This window comes from Mustela nigripes, chromosome 13 (assembly GCF_022355385.1).
Source record: "Mustela nigripes isolate SB6536 chromosome 13, MUSNIG.SB6536, whole genome shotgun sequence".
Taxonomy (NCBI): Eukaryota; Metazoa; Chordata; class Mammalia; order Carnivora; family Mustelidae; genus Mustela; species Mustela nigripes.
Window position 1 is genome coordinate 77338405 of NC_081569.1, and position 17942 is coordinate 77356346.

Below are 17942 nucleotides of genomic sequence, written 5' to 3' on the forward strand. Positions count from 1 at the left end.
AAAAATGAATCCTGAGATTGAAGCAGTGTATGGAGCCATTTCTTTGCCTTTCTGTCTGTCTATACCTCTCACATACACACGTTAAAGCTAGATAAATTATAGGAAAATTGAAGAAAACCAATGAAAATGAGAACAATTAAAAACAATCAGAATTTGGGGCACCTGGGTGGCTCAGTGGGTTAAGGCCTCTGCCTTTGGCTCAGGTCAAGATCTCAGGGTCCGGCGATCGAACCCCACATCAGGCTCTCTGCTCTGCGGGGAGCCTCCTTCCTCCTCTCCCTGCCTGCCTCTCTGCCTACTTGTGATCTCTGTCTGTCAAATAAATAAAATCTTAAAAAAAATCAGAATTTACCTATAAAAATGATAATTAGACCAAAGTATATTGCTCATTAGCAAAAATAGAATTCAGAAGGCAATTGTATAATACCTTCAAAGTTTAAAATTACTGCAGGTTCTTGTAATAGATGATATCAGACTAAACACCTCTCTGATAGCAATTGTAAACTCTGGACAAAATATTTTAAAACTCAACTATCTGAAGGCATTGAAGCACAACTAAATACTGACCGAAAATGAAATTGATTTGACCTTCAAAGTAAGGAAACATAACAGGGTGAGAGCTATATTTATATGCTTCACAATGTAAGCCTCAGTCCACATGGAGTGGGTCAGCTAAACTCAAGCAGAAAATTCCAGTTTTTTGGCTTATAGTGTCAGAAGAAAGAATTTGGGGCTGTCAGAGACTGGAAATTGAGGAGGAAAATACTCGGGAAAATAGTTCAGGGAATAGAGATCCAAAACTGGACTGTAAGTCCCTCAAATTCTTGACTAATTTTTGAAATAGGAATGCATGGGGGGCTCCAAGGAGCACTGTGGAAAGTAACTGAATCTACAGGATTAAAAGCTAAGCAGTAATTTCAGCTCCCGATTTTATAAATGAAGACAATAATAATTCCACATTATTGTTTAGAGTTGGACTTATTTAGTGGATTTCCTAGAGCCAGTGTTCTCAAACAGATGCATCAAGAAAGAACAGCATGGATGAAAAAAATCAAGAAAGCATAAAATCCATTAGGCATTTTAGTCAAATATTGTACATGAAGCAAATATATAAACTCATAGTAGTCTGCCATATATTAAAGCTCCGGCCCAGTTTTTAAAATATAGTTAACAAAATGCATTTTCCCTGCTTATAAGCCCTAATAAAACCCATTTTTGTTTCCCTCTTCTGCAAATTCATACCTCTACCTTCCCTTCAAAATTCTGTACAAAATTCTGCCACATAAAAATCTTATGAAATCAATTTCCTATAAAACCTTATGATGAAATGTTTTCATTTCCTTTGGAAAAAATGTACAGCTATGAAATTTTGGTGTTAATTTATAATTTATCTTTTTCTTTCATGTTTCTTTTGCTATATTTGTCCATACTGATATACAAGTATATAATAGTAATTAATGCCTGTAAGAGATTTACTTTATCATAATATAGAGACACAGTAAATTATATTTGGCTTTCCGTGCTGTGAGAGTCTTATTGTCATAAAAATCACAAAAGTTCTATTTTCAACATTTTGAGGAACCTCCATGCTGTTTTCCAGAGTGGCTGCACCAGCTTGTATGACCCAGCAATTGCACTATTGGGTATTTACCCTAAAGATACAAACGTAGTGATCCAAAGGGGCACGTGTACCCGAATGTTTATAGCAGCAATGTCCACAATAGCCAAACTATGGAAAGAACCTAGATGTCCATCAACAGATGAATGGATCAAGAAGATGTGGTATATATACACAATGGAATACTATGCAGCCATCAAAAGAAATGAAATCTTGCCATTTGCGACAACATGGATGGAACTAGAGCGTATCATGCTTAGCGAAATAAGTCAAGCAGAGAAAGACAACTATCATATGATCTCCCTGATATGAGGAAGTGGTGATGCAACATGGGGGCTTAAGTGGGTAGGAGAAGAATCAATGAAACAAGATGGGATTGGGAGGGAGACAAACCATAAGTGACTCTTAATCTCACAAAACAAACTGAGGGTTGCTGAGGGGAGGGAGTTTGTTAGAAGGGGGTGGGATTATGGACATTGGGGAGGATATGTGCTTTGGTGAGTGCTGTGAAGTGTGTAAACCTGGTGATTCACAGACCTGTACCCCTGGGGATAAAAATATATGTTTATAAAAAATAAAAAATTTTAAAAAATCACAAAAGTTAGAAGAGATACCAATTATCTTTTTTGCTGAATTTTATTTATACATTTTTTGGAAAAAATTTTTATTTATTTATTTGACACACAGAGCACAAGCAGGGGGAGCAGCAGGCAGAGGGAGGCAGAGAAGGCTTCCTACTGAGCAAGGAGCCTGACAGGACGCTCGATCCCAGGGACTCTGGGCACGTGACCTGAGCTGAAGGCAGACGCTTCACTGACTGAGCCACCAAGAAGCCCCTATTTATACCTTTTTTATGTGTGTCGAGATATAATTGACATATAACATTATCTTAGTTTCAAGTGCACAGCATGCTGATGTATTATTTTTCTACACTGTGCAATGATCACCACAATAATAAGCCTAGTTCACATCTGTCACTATACATAGCTGCAAATTTTATTTCTTATAATTTTTAAGATCTACTTTCCTAGGAACTTTTAAATAGATAATATAGTAGTATTAATTATAGTTACCATGCTGTACATTATATCACCATGACTTATTTATTTTATAACTGGAAGCTTGTACATTTTCAGATCCTTCACTCATGCCTTTCTCTATACCCCTTGCAACCATCAGCCTGTTCTCTGTATATATGTGCTTTTCTTTCTTTTTAGATACCACATATAAACTGTATTTCTTTCTCTGACTTATTTCACTTACCAAAATACCTACAAGCTCCATCCATGTCTTTACAAATGGCTGAATAATATTCAATCATATTCACCCCCCACATCTTCTTTATCCATTCAATCATCTAGAGACCCTTAGTTTGCTTCCAAATTTTAGCTATTATAAATAATACTGCAGTAAACTTGGAAATGCATATTTTTGAGTTGTTATTTTCATTGTCTTTAGATGACTACCAAGAAGAGGAATTGCTGAATCATTTAATAGTTCTATTTTTAATTTTTGAAGAGCCTCCATAGTGTTTTTCAATAGTGGTTTGCACAAATTCCTATTACCAACAAAACTGCAACCAAGTGCACTAATACTGGTTATGTGGTTTTTTTTTTTTTTTATTTAACATTTTTATTTTATTTTTTTCAGTGTTCCAAGATTAACTGTTTATGCACCACACCCAGTGCTCCATGAAATATGTGCCCTCTTTAATACCCACCAGCATGCTCACCCATCCCCTCCCCTCCAAAACCCTCAGTTTGTTTCTCAGCATTCACAGTCTCTCATGCTTCAACTCTCCCTCCAATTTACCCCAATTCACTTTTCCTTTCCTCTCTTAATGTCCTCCTTGTTATTCCTTATGCTCCACAAGTAAATGAAACCATATGATAATTGATTTTCTCTGCTTGACTTATTTCAGTTGGCGTAATCTCCTCCAGTCCTGTTCATGTTGATACAAAAATTGGGTATTCATCCTTTCTGATGGCTGTGTAATATTCCATCGTATATATGTACCACATTTCCTATCCATTCGTCTGTTGAAGATCATCTTGGCTCTTTCTACAGTTTGCAGTTGTGGCTATTGCTGCTATGAACATTGGGGTACAGATGGCCCTTCTTTTTGCTACTTCTGTATCTTTGGGGTAACTACCCTGTAGTGCAATTACAGGATCATAGGGTAGCTCTATCTTTAATTTTGATAATAGCCATTCTAAGAAATATGAGGTGATATTTCACAGTGGCTTTGATTTGTATTTCCTGATGATTAGTGATGTTGAGTACTTTCCATATACCTGTGGGCCTTTGGATAATGTCTATTCTGGTCCTCTACCCAATTTTAATTTTTTTTTTTTATTGAGTTAGGTGAGTTTTTAAAGTATATTTTGTATATTAACCTCATATTAGATAGATAATTTAATACTTTACTTCTACAGGTTGCCTTTTCATTTTTTCATGGTTTCCTTTATTTTGCAGAATCTCGTTATTTTGATGTAGTTCCACTTGTTTATTTTTGCTTTTATTGCCTTTGATTTGGTGTCAAATCCAAAAAAATCATTGCAAAGACCAACATCAAGGAGTTTACCACCTGTGGTTTCTATTAGGAATTAATTTTATGGTTCCAGTTCTTACATTCAGGTCTTTACTTAATTTTGATTTAATTTTTGTGTATAGTGTAATTTAGTGGTCCAGTTTCATTCTTTTGCATATGGTTGTTCAGTGTTCCCAACGCCATTAATTAAAGAAACTATACTTTCTCCCTTTGTCATGATTTAATTGACCAGTTTTGTGTGGGTTATTTCTTGGCTGTCTATTCTGTTCCATTCATCTATATGCCTGTTTTTATGGCAATTTCATACTATTGTGATTACTGCAGCTTCGTAACATAGTTTGAAATGAGAAAATATGATGCCTCCAATTTTGTTCTCATTTCTGAAGATTTCTTTCTCATTTGGGGTCTTTTGTGATTCCATACAAATTTTAGAATTATATTGTTTATTTCTGTAAAAAAAATGCCATTAGTACTTTATTAGGAATTGCATTGAATCTGTAGATTGCTTTGGATAGTATGGACATTTTCACAATACTATTTGTTTTTCAATCCATGAGCATGAGATATTTTTCCATTTATTTGTGTCCTCTTCAATTTCTTTCAACAATGACTACATTTTTTTTCAGTACACAGGTCTTTTACATATTTGGTTATATATATTCCTAGGTTTTTTTATTCTTTTTTGGTAAAAAAGTGGGGTAGCTTTCTAAACTTCTCATTCTAATAGTTCATTATTAGTGCACAGAAGTCCAACAGATTTTTGAATGCTGATTTTATATCCTGCAACTTTACCCAATTATTAATTATAATAATTGTTTTGGTAGGGTGTTTAGGATTTTCTATATATCATAGATACATAGAATTTGGATTTCTTTCTTTCTTTTTCTTGCTCTAATTGCTCTGGGTAGGATTTCTAGTATAATGTACAACAGAAGTGGTATGAGTGGGCAACCTTATCTTGTTGATGATTTTAGAGGAAAAGCTTTCATATTTTCATTATGATGCTAGCTATGGGCTTGTATATATGGACTTAACTACATAATTTCTTCCGTTCCTGGTATTTTGACATTTTGTGGGTTTTTTTTTTTTTTTTTTAATCATGAACTGGTCTTGAATTTAGTCAAATGTTTTTTCTGTATCAGTTGAAAGGATTGTATGATTTTTTTCTTCATTTTGTTAATGTGTATAACCCTGATTGATTTTTCAGAGACTGAACAACTCTTGAATCCCTGGAATAAATCCCACTTGATTCTAGTTCATGACCCTTTTAATGCATTGTTGAATTCAGTTTGCTAATAGTTTTGTGAGAATTTTTGCATCTGCGTTTATCAGGCACACTAGCCCGTAATTTCCTTGTGGTAACTTTGTCTGGCTTTGGTATCAGGGTAATGCTGGCCTTGCAAAATGAATTTAGAAGTGTTCCATCTTCTCCCATTTTTGGAAGAGTTTGAGGAGGATTGGTATTAATTTATTTTTAAATGTTTGGTACAAATCACCACTGAAGCCATCTCGTCCTGAATTTTCTGTTTGTTGAGGATTTCTGATTACTGATTCAACTTTCCTTATTAGTAATTGGTCTGTTCAGATATCTATTTTTCTTTTAAAAAATTGTATTTATTTGACAGAGAGAGAGAGATCACAAGTAGCCAGAGCAGCAGGTGGAAGCAGGCTCCCTGCTGAGCAGAGATCATGACCCAAGCTGAAGGCAGAGGCTCAACCTACTGGGCCACCTAGGTGCCCCCGGATATCTACTTTTCATGATCCAGTCTTAGTAGGTTTTTTGTTTCTAGGAAGTTACCTATTTCTTCTAGGGTATTGGCATATACTGGTCATAGTAGTGTATGATCTTTTGTATCTCTATAGTAACAGTTACAGTTTACTCTTTCATTTCTGATTATATTATATACTATTATTATATATAATATATGTTACATATAATTCTGATTATATTATATACCTTTTTTTCTCATTAAGTCTAGCTAAGGGTGTGTCAATTTTGTTTACCTGTTTTTAAAATTGGCTCTAGTTTCATATTATCTTTGTTATTCTCTTCCTTCTAACTTTAGGATTTTTTCCTAGTTCCTTAAGGTGTAACTAGGTAGTTTATTTGAGATTTTTCTTTTGTGTGAGGTAGGCATTTATCACTGTGCATTTCCCCCTTAGAATTGCTTCTGCTGCGTCCCATAAGTTTTGGAATGTTGTAGTTCTATTTTCACTTGAAGTAGTTTTTTTCTCTTTTGATTTCTTCTTTGATCCACTGGCTGTTCAGTATCATGTTGTTTAATCGCCACATCATTGTGAATTTTCCAGTTTTCTTCTTGAAATTAATTTCTAGTTTCATACCATTTGGTCCCAAATGATCCTTGATAGGATTTTAATCTTCTTAAATTTATTGATACTTTTATGTATCAATATTTATTTATGATATGTCCTGGAGAAAATTCCATAAGTGCTTAGGAAGAATTGTCTTGCTATTGGGTGGAATGTTCTGTATACATCTATTAGGTCCATCAGGTCTAATGTGTCACTTAATGTCAATGTGTTTTTATTCATATGCTTTCTGGATGATCTCCTACTTGGTGAAAATGGGGTATTAATGTCCATTACTATTATTGTATTGCTGTCTACTTATTCCTTTAGGTCGCTAATATTTGTTTTATATATTTAGGTGCTCCTATGTTGGGTACATAAATATTTATAAATGTTATGCCTTCTTGCTGGACCGTTCCTTTATCATTATGTAATGCCTGTATTTATCTCTGATTACATTCTTGTTTTAAAGTCTATTTTGTCTAAGTATAGCTACACCAGATTTGTTTTCATTTGCATAGAATATATATATATTTTTCATTACTTCAATTTCAATCTATGTACATCCTTATATCTGAATTTATTTTCTTGTAGCCAGCATGTACCTGGGTTGTATTTTTCTCGATTTAGTCACTGTGTCTTTTGATTTCTTAATTTAGTCCCTTTACATTGAAGTTATTACTGATAAGTATGTGCATCTTGTCATTTCATTTTTTGTGATAGTTTTGTAATTCTTTCTTTTTTCTGTCTTGTGATTTGATGAATTTTTTTTGTAGTTCTATTCTTAGTTACTTTCTCTTCTGTGTATCTACTTTGTGCTTTTTTGTTTTTAGAAGGCTTACATATAACAAATTGAAATTGTAATAATCTATTTTAAGTTGGTAGTATCTTGAGTTTCAGTGAATTATAAAGCTCTACATTTCTCCTCACCTCCCCACATTTTGTTTTTATATCACAATTTATATCTTTTTATCTCACACATCCTTGCACTGATTATTATGGTTGTAATTATTTTCACTACTTTTATTTTTTAACCTTCACACTAGCTTCATATGTAATTGGTCCATTACCATTACAAAATTAGACTATTCTGAATTTTGCCATCTATTAATCTTTACCAGTGAAATGTAGAGTTCCATATCTGTTAATTTTTTTTAAAAGATTTTATATCTTTTTCAGAGAGAGAGAGAGCAAAAGACCACAAGCAGGGGGAACAGCAGGTAGACGGAGAAACAGGCTTCCTGCTGAACAAGGATCTTGATGTGGAACTTGATTCCAAGATCCTGGATCATGACCTGAACCAAAGGCAGATGCTTAACCAAATGAGCCACCCAGGCATCCCCTTTGGTTAATTATTAGTATCATTTCATTTCAGCTTAAAAAGTTCCTTTAACATTTTGTAGGAAGTTGTTTGAGTCATAAGGAACATAAGGAACTTTTTGCCTATTGAAAAACTCTCTCCTTCAATTCTGAATGATGACTTTGCCCGGTAGGATATTTTTGGTTGGAAGCTTTTTCTTTTAGTACTTTGGCTATATCATGCCCTTCCCTTTTGGATTGTAACATATATGTTGAAAAACTTGAGTCTTATGGCAGTTCCCTTATACATAATAAATTCTCTCTTGATGCTTTTAAGATTTTCTCTTTATATTAAAATATTGAAAGTTAAAGACCTTTTTTTTTTTTTTTTTTTTTTTTTTTTTTTGATGAGTCTCTAAGTTCATCTTATTTGGAACTTTCTAGTGTCCATAGATCTGAATGTTCTTTTCCTTCCTCTCTTTAAGGATGCTTTCAGCCACTATTTCTTTGAGTAAATTTTTTGCTCCATTCTTTCTTTCTCTCTTCTCTGGGACCATGGTAATGAAGATCTTGAAAATCTTGGTCCACTTGATATTATCTCAAAAGTCACTTAAGCTTTTTTTTTTTTTTTTTTTGACAGAGAGAGATCACAAGTAGGCAGAGAGGCAGGCAGAGAGGGGGGAAACAGGCTCCCCGCTGAGCAGAAAGCCCCATGCAGGGCTCCATCCCAGGACCCTGAGATCATGACCTGAGCTGAAGGCAGAGGCTTAACACACTGAGCTACCCAGGCGCCCTGAAAATCTTGGTCCACTTGATATTGTCTCATAAGTCACATAAGCTACCTTTTTAAAAAGTTTGTTTCTTTTGGGGCTCTGATTGGGCAGATTCCACTCTCTTGTCTTTTGGTGAGTTCACACATGACCCGTTTAAGAATTTTCGTAGGGCACCTGGGTGGCTCAGTTGGTTAACCATCTGACTTCTGATTTGGGGTCAGGTCATGGTTTCGTGGTGGTGAGATCAAGCCCCACATTGGGCTCCATCCTGAGCAGGGAGTCTGCTTAAGATTCTCTCTCTAAAATAAATAAAATCTTTAAAAAAAAAAAAAAAAGGACTGTTTCTTATTTTGCTGCGGACATGACTCCCATTGTCTTTCAAACAAAAATGCTTTTGGGGGTTTGTCTCTTAAATACAGGTCTTAAAATTTGGGGTGCACAATGTGGGGTTTAAACACTTTGCTCCTCAGGATGAAGTTCTAGAATTTGTTCTCCCTAGTTGAGGCTCACAGTGCTGGGGTTTATAGTATAATTCTATCTCTGTCTTTCCTACCTGTTGTAATGAAGGTTTTCTTTGTTTGCCCAATACATAGGAGTTACTCAGCTATCCCCTCCCCAACCAAGGCCACTTTTTCATATGTGCTGTAGATTTGTTGTGTCCATGTGCAGAGCAGAAAATTCTTCCTACTTCATCACCTTGAACTAGCTTCTTTATTATGTTTAAAGCCCTGTATCAATCGATGCTAATAGGGATTAGTTTATCAATCTTGTAAGATACATACTGTTATCAGGCCCTTCTATAAATGATAAAACTGAAGCAGAGAGAGGCTAAATGATTGGCCTAAGGTTACAGAGAAAGATTGAGAACCAGTAAATCTAGTTCTGTTGCCTACCATCTTCATCACTTCGTACACTTTAAAATTTTTAAATTCTTGTTGAGAAAAAAAAATAAAAATAAATAGGTGATGGAGACTAAGGAGTGCATTTTCTGTAATGAACATCCATATATGAGTGTTGAATCATTAAATTGTACACCTGAAATTAATATTTCATTGTATTGCAATTAACTAGAATTTAAATAAAAATTTAAAAAAAAGAAAAGTTGGGGAGTGCCTTGGTGGATCAGTCAGTTAATTGTCTGATTCTTGATTTCAGCTCAGGTCATGATCTCAGGGTCCTGGGATCGAGCCCTGTGCTGGGCTCCAAGCTCAGCCAGAGTTTACTTGGGATTCTCTACCTTTCCCTGTCCCCACTTTCTCTATAAAATAAAATTAAAAAAAAATCTTAAAGAAAAAAGAAACAAGCAGAGGGAAAGCAATAAGAAGAAAAATTGGTGGGGGAGGGGAGAAATTTAAAAAAAAAACAGACTTTTTTTTTTTTTAAGATTTTTATTTATTTATTTGACAGAGATCACAAGTAGGCAGAAAGGCAGGCAGAGAGAGAGAAAGGAGGAAGCAGGCTCCCTGCTGAGCAGAGAGCCCGATGATGTGGGGCTCAATCCCAGGACCCTTGGATCATGATCTGAGCCAAAAGCAGAGTCTTTAACCCACTGAACCACCCAGGCGCCCCCCCAAAAAACAGACTCCTAATTAAAGAAAACAAATTGATGATTTCTGGAGGGGAGGTGGGTTAAACAGGTAATGGTGACTAAGGAGTGCATTTGTTGTGATGGGCACAGGGTGTTATATGGAAGTACTGAATCACTATGTCGTACACTTGAAATTAGTATAACACTGTATGTTAACTAACTAGAATTAGAATAAAAGAAATTACATAGTCAAGCCCCTGATTATTGAATCTGAAGTCCAGGAAAGTTACATGACTTTACCTAGATGTTCTTGAAAAACCATTAAACTTTCTTCAATTTCTCATCTTTCTTTGCTGTTACTATGACAACAGTCTCTTACTCTTACCTCTACAATAAGGAAAAGCTTGTAGGTATGAGATAAGATGAAAACTTGGGGGATGGTAATTAGGTTTACTTACCATCACCAATTTTTATGTGCAGCATTATTTTGTATTTGTATACCCTTTAAAATGTTTCCAAAAATGCGGAAAAGACCAAAATTTTAATGCAAACATTTATATGTGAAAAGAACTGTATTTCATATAAACAACATAACTATACTACAGGTAAGAAAAAATGAATAAGAACAATTCAAGTAACTGTGAAGAAATAACTGGACAATATGTTCTATGGCTAAAGTCAAAAGCCACTCTAAATAAATAGTATGATCAAATTCATAGGCATTTTTTCTTGCTTTCTCTCTTTTTTTTCCTCAGTAGCATAGAATAGCAATGCATAAATTACTTTTTATACATCCTAGAAATGAGGAAATAAATAAACATATATGTATTGTGCCTGTTTTGTACTGCTGAAGAGAATAAAAAATACAGAAATGAGTAAGAATTAAAAGAACACAGCAGTATTGAACTAGAATTGGATATAGTAATGTGAATCTAAGGAAGATATATACATATGTACATGCTCTGTCAGAGAGGATCTAGAAGCAAGGATATATAGTAGCAGTGAGCACATCTCAAATGAAGTCTCTATATTGGATAATAGTACAATATCAATGTTAATTTTCTGATTCTGACAGTTTTCTTTTGATTACTTAGAATTCCTCAGTTTTAGAACTGCATACTGAAGTACTTAGGAATAAAAGGATGTTTTGTCTGCAACTCACTTTGATGTCTCAGAAAAAGATACACATAACTTTTGTATTGAAGAGATAAGAGAGAGAATAAAGCAATATGTAAAATGAAAAGTATCTGGGAACTCTTTGTACTATTCTGTAATTTTTCTGTAAGTCTAAATTTATATCAGAATCTTAAGTTATAATAAATATTTCTCTAATATTAAATAATTGAATAGGTTTTTTAAGTTTAGTAAAAAAAAATTGATAATGTATACATAATAACAAGTAGAGTTTTCCAAGTTCTGTTGAGATAGAAATTTGTTAAGTGACACATATTGCACTTGTGGCAGAATTTCCTGTATTACATATCCAGTAAGAGATTAGACATAAAATATTTTGTCATACTTATAAATTGCAGATACTTTAGTGGGGGGACGTGAAAACCAAAGCACTGTAACCTAAACTTTATATGTTAAGCAGGTTAACATGTCAGCTTTATATGTTAAACTTTATGTACTAAACTTTATATATTCTGTTTAACATGAAATTTATGTAGAAAATACAATAAAAATAAATGTAGTTCTACCTTTTTCAGTAACTTCAAACAAGTATTTTTCCAATCAGTAAAAATGTTAAATGATGATATATTTTATAGCACACTGACAGAATCTGTTAAAATTTAGTAATTTTTTATATCAGGTATTCACCAGATATTATAGTATCCTTTTTTTTTTCTTTAAATAGTTATCCATCAACTGATTCTTTTTCTATCCATAATAAGAATTTGACATAGGGCGCCTGGGTGGTTCAGTCAATGAAGCATATGCCTCTGGCTTAGGTCATGATCCCAGGGTCCTGGGATCGAGTCCCATGTGAAGCTCCCTGCTCAGCTGGGAACCTGTTTCTCCCTCTGCCTACTGCTCCCCCTGCTTGTGCATGTGCTGACTCTCTCTCTCTGTTAAATAAAATCTTAAAGAAAAATAACTTGAACATAAATATGTATGTATTATGATATCCCACATGGAACAAAAAGGCATAGTTAGGATTTTTTTTAACTCTATTCTAAAAAGATTGTGACAAATACATGGGTAGATAGATGTACATATCACTGAATTCTGAACATGATGTACAGAGATATTTATATGTATCTATGTTAATACAGCTCTATATCAATCGACTATCTATCCAGCTAGTAATCTAATTTCTTAGTAATTCTGCTTTCTTTTGGAACACTGACTGATATATTGTTCAATTGGAGAGTTATGAAAATTTATTTCTTCAAACATAAGAATTTTTTACAATGATTTTATAAAAGATCTCCTAAACAGAGCAGAAGCAAATACATGCAAACAATTTATGCAAATGTAAATCTAACTGGATATACTCTTGCTTAATTTATTGAAGGTGTGTTTAGGAACATAAAGACCAAGTTGTATAAAAACATGGACTGACAAGTACTTATCTTTAACAGCTATAACTAATCCAGAATCAAACAACAGAGTTAACAAGCTAGGCTCTGTGACAGTGATGAATTTGTGTGTGTGTGTGTGCACACACACACACACATGCACGCACGTGTGTGCGTTGTGGCACCTTAATTTTTTTATTATGACACATCTTGAAATTTTCATGTAATCTATTTAAAATTAGTAAGTCTGATCAAGGATGTGATTCTCGCATTATGTATCTCGTCGTGTAAATCTAAAATGGTGACATTTGGCAAAGACATTTTACTTGAGGTATTATTTGCATCATTCAATGAGAACTGCTTTTCATTAAAATTATTACAACCTGGGTGCACATTGGTGGCACAGTAGTTAAGTATCCACATCCTGGTTTTGGTTCAGGTCATGAGAAGGAGTCACACAAGCTGTGTGCTGAGCAGGGAGTCTGCTTGGGATTTTCTCCCTCCCACTCCTGCTCCCACCACACTCTATCTCTCAAATAAATAAAATCTTTAAAAAAATTACTCCATATTAATGATAGTAATTACTGACCACAGTTCAAATTTGTGCTTAATAAATTACATCCACCACTGTTTAACATATTATACATAGATTAAATGGTTTAATAATGTGTGAGGCACAGAGGTGTTTGGAACTGACTAAAAGTTTTTAAAACCATGAGAGACTATGGACTCTGAAAAACAATCTGAGGGTTTTGAAGCAGCGGGGGGTGGGAGGTTGGGGGAACCAGGTGGTGAGTATTATGGAGGGCACATATGGCATGGAGCACTGGGTGTGGTGCATAAACAATGAATTCTGTTACGCTGAAAAGAAATTTAAAAAAAAAAAAAGCTTTCTGAGTGACATTGCAACTTACATAAATAATTATGTCCAGGATATTTTTATATATGTATGACTAAATTTGATAGTTACCAGTCATAAGACTCAGTTTTTAAAATCTCATTTGCCTACATAACAGTTGAGACTATTTAATATATACTAGAAGGTAGTATGTTAATAGTATATAATTACTTTATTTATGAAAATAATTGTACCAAAAATACCATTCTGTTTATATTTGCAATTAAAAATACATGTTATGGAGAATGTGAAGGGCATGGGAGGCTGGAACAATTTTGTTAATGTCCACATAAGGTAGCGTCTTTGACTCACAGTAGTCTGATATGGTCCAGTGTTTATGTGTTTGTGGCAGGTGCACAAGTATACAGTAGGTCACACATAAAAACACGCACTTAATTCAGCTAGTAATAATATAGGTTTTCTTGAGTTTTTTTTTAAAGATTTTATTTACTTATTTGACAGACAGAGATCATATGTAGGCAGAGAGGCAGGCAGAGAGAGAGAGGAGCAAGCAGGCTCCCCGCGGAGCAAGGAGCCCGACGCGGGGCAGGATCCCAGGACCCTGGGATCACGACCCGAGCTGAAGGCAGAGGCTTTAAACCACTGACCCACCCAGGCGCCCCTTGAGTTTTTAAAAAATTATAGTTGACATACAATATTTTCAGGTGAACAAGATAGTGATTTATTAATTATATTTATTAGAAAATGCTTACCATGATAAATGGAGTTACCATCTTTTACAAGAAAAAGTTATTAAATAATGTTTAATATATTCCCCATCCTATACTTTTTATCCCTGTGACTTACTTATGTTATAAATGGAAGTTTGTAACTCTTAATTGCCTTGTCTATTTCACACATACCTGGCTTTACCCTCCTAGCAACTAGCAATTTGTTCTCTGTATTCATAGGTGTTATTCTGCTTTGTGATTGTTTTTGAGATTCCACAAGTAAGTGTGAAATCATATGGTATTTCTATCTTTCTGACTTACTTCACTCAGCATAGTAACCTTTAGGTCTATCCATGTTGTCACAAATGGCAAGAATTTATTCTTTATGACTGAACAATATAACTGTGAACATATACCCCTTTTTTATTCACCTATGAATGAGTACTTGAATCACTTTCATATCTTGACTACTGTAAATAATGTTGCAGGAAACATAGGGATGCATATATCTTTTCAAATTAGTGTTTTTGTTTTCTTTGGGTAAATACTCAGAAGTGGAATCACTGGGTCTTATAGTATTTCTGTTACGTTTTTGAGGTACCTCCATACATTTTCCAAGTGGCTGCATCAACTTATATTCTTGTCAATAGGGCACAAAGATCCCCATTTTCTCCACATCCTTGCCACCATTGTTATTTTTTGACTTAGCCATTCTGATTAGTATAATAGAACAACCCATCATGGTTTTGACTTGCATTTCCCTGATGATTAGTGATGTTGACCATTTTTTTAATGTATGTTGGCTGTATGTCTTCTTTGCAAAAATGTCTACTCAGGTCTACTAAACTTTTTTAATTACTTGGGTTTTTTAGTGTCTAGCTTTATGGATTTTTATATATTTTGGAGATTAAGCACTTATTGGATATATAACTTGCATATCACTTCTCCCACTCAGTAGGTTGCCTTTTTGTTTTGCTAATGGTTTCCTTTGCTGTACAAAAGCTTTTTAGTTTATTTTTGCTTTGTTTCCCTTGCTTAAGGAGACATATCCAGAAAAGTACTGCAAAATCTGATGCTCAAGAGAAAACTGCCTATGTTTTCTTTTAGGAGTTATATGGTTTCAAGTTTTAAGTTTGGGTATTGAATCCATTTTGAATTTATGTTTTGTGTATGGTGTAAGACAGTGGTTCGTGTTCATTCATTGTCCAACACCGTTTATTGAAAAAAACTGTCTTTTTCCCTTTATACATTCTGGCCTCCTTTGTGGTAGATTAATTGAACATGTACGTGTGGGTTTATTTCTGGGCTCTCTGTTCCACTGATCTATGTGTCTGTTTTTGCACCAGTACCATACTGTTTCAGTAGCAACCTTTGTAGTATAGTTTAATACCTAGGACTGTGATACCTCCAGTCTTGTTATTCTTTCTCAGAATTGGCTATTTGATATGTTTAGTGGTTCCATACCAATTTTAGGGTTATTTGTTCTTGTTCTAGTTCTGTGAAAAATACTATATGTATTTTGATAGTAATTGCATTGAATCTAAAGATTACTTTGGGGAGGATAGTTTAATGATATTCTTCTAATCCATGAGCGCAGTGTATCTTTCCATTTAATTGTGTCACCTTCAATTTCTTTCATCAGTGTCTTACACTTTTCAGAATACAGATCTGTCACCTCCTTGGTTAAATTTATTGCTAGGCATTTTATTATCTTTATGCAATTCTAAATGAAATTGTTTTCTTAATTTCTTTTTCTGCTAGTTCATTATATAAAAATCAGTTTCATTGCTATACACTAATACTGATTATTTAACCTACACCTTTACGGAATTTATGTATTCATTCTAATAGTTTTTTGGTGGGGTCTCCAGTATATTCTATGTATATAGTATCATGTCATCTGCAAATAAGGATAGTTTTCTTTCTTTCTTACAAATTTTCATTCTATTTATTTTTTTCTTTGATTGCTGCAGTTAGGACCTCCAGTACTATCTGTTGAATAAAACTGGTGAAGGTGGGTAAACTTGTCTTTTTCCTGATCATAGAGGAAAAGGATTCAGCTTTTCATCACGGAATATGTTAGCAGTGAATTTAAGATATATAGCCTTTATTCTGTTGAGGATTTTTAGTCATTAGTAGATGTTAAATTTTGTTAAATGGTTTTTCTGCATCTCTTGAGATGATCACATGATTTTTATTCTTTGTTTGGTTAATGCTGTGTATTATGTTGCTTCATTTGCATATACTGAACCACATCTCTGGAATAAATTACAGCTTGTCGTGGGTGAATGCTCCTTTTAATGCATTGTTGAATTCAGTTTGCTTCTATTTTGTTAAGGATTTTTGTATTTATGTTCATTGGAGATATTAGCCTCTAATTAATTCTTTTCTCTTTCCTTTCTTTCTTTCCTTTTTTTTTTCTTTGTCCTGCCCTCCCTTTCTATTTCTTTTCCTTTGTTTTTTTGTATTGTCTTTGTCTGGTTTTGGTATCAGGGTAATTGTGGCCTCACAGAATGAATTTGAAAGAATTCCTTCCTGTTCTATTTTTCTGGACTAGTTTGAAAAGAATAGTTTGAAAAGAATAGTTATTAACTGTAATCTAGTGTTTGATAGAATTCACCTGAAAAGCCACATCTGGCCCTGCACTTTTGTTAGGAGTTTTTCGATTACTGACTCAATTTTGTTACTCCTAATTGGGAGTTCAGGTTTTCTGTTTCTTCTTGATTGAGTCTTGGGAAAGTATATGTTTCTAGGAATTTATCCATTTCTTCTATGCTGCATAGTTTGTTGGCATAATTTTTTTGTTGTACTCTCATAATGGTTTCTATTTCTGTGGTGTTGACTATACTTCTTCTTTTTATTAGAGTCCTTGTTTTCTTGGTGAGTCTAGGTAAAGGTATATAAATTTTATCTTTTCAGAGGACCAGCTTAGTTTCATTGATTTTTTTTTTAAGATTTTATTTATTTGAGGGAGAGAGAGAGTGTGTGTGTGAGAGCACAAATAGGGGAGGTTCAGGCTCCTAGCTGAGCAGGGAGCCTGAGGTGGGGCTCAATCCTAGGACCCCAGGAGTATGACCTGAGCTGAAGGCAGATGTTTAAGAGACTGAGCCACCCAGGCACACCTCATTGATCTTTTCTGTTGTGTCCTTCCTTCTATTAACTGAGGTTTGGTTTTATTTTTCTAGTTCTTTTAGGTGTAAGGTGCAATTATTCATTTGAGATTCTTCTTGTTTCTTGAGGTAAGCCTAGAATAATATAAAGTTCCCTTTTAGAACTGCTTTTGCTGTGTCTCAAAGACTTTGACCTCCATGTATTTTTTTTTTAATTTTTTATTTTTTATAAACATATATTTTTATCCCCAGGGGTACAGGTCTGTAATACCTCCATGTATTTTTTAATTTTTTATTTCTTGGTTGACCTATAGGCTATTGGGTAGCAGGTTTAGCCTCCATGTGTTCATGTTTTCCCTGCCTGCCAGTTGTTTCTTATAATTGATTTCTAGTTTCATACTGTTGTGGTTGAAAAGATGCTGGATATGATTTCAATCTTAAATTTGGTAAGGCATTTTTTTATGGCATAATATTTGAACTATTCTGGAGAATGTTCAATGTCACTTGAAGAGAACATGCATTGTGCACTGTGCATTGTGCTGTTTTGGGGATGGAATGTTCTGTATATATTATGTCTCTCTAATCTAATATGTCATTCAAAATCTTAGTTTCCTTGTTGATTTTCTGTCTAGATCTATCCGTTGAGGTAAATGGGGTATTAA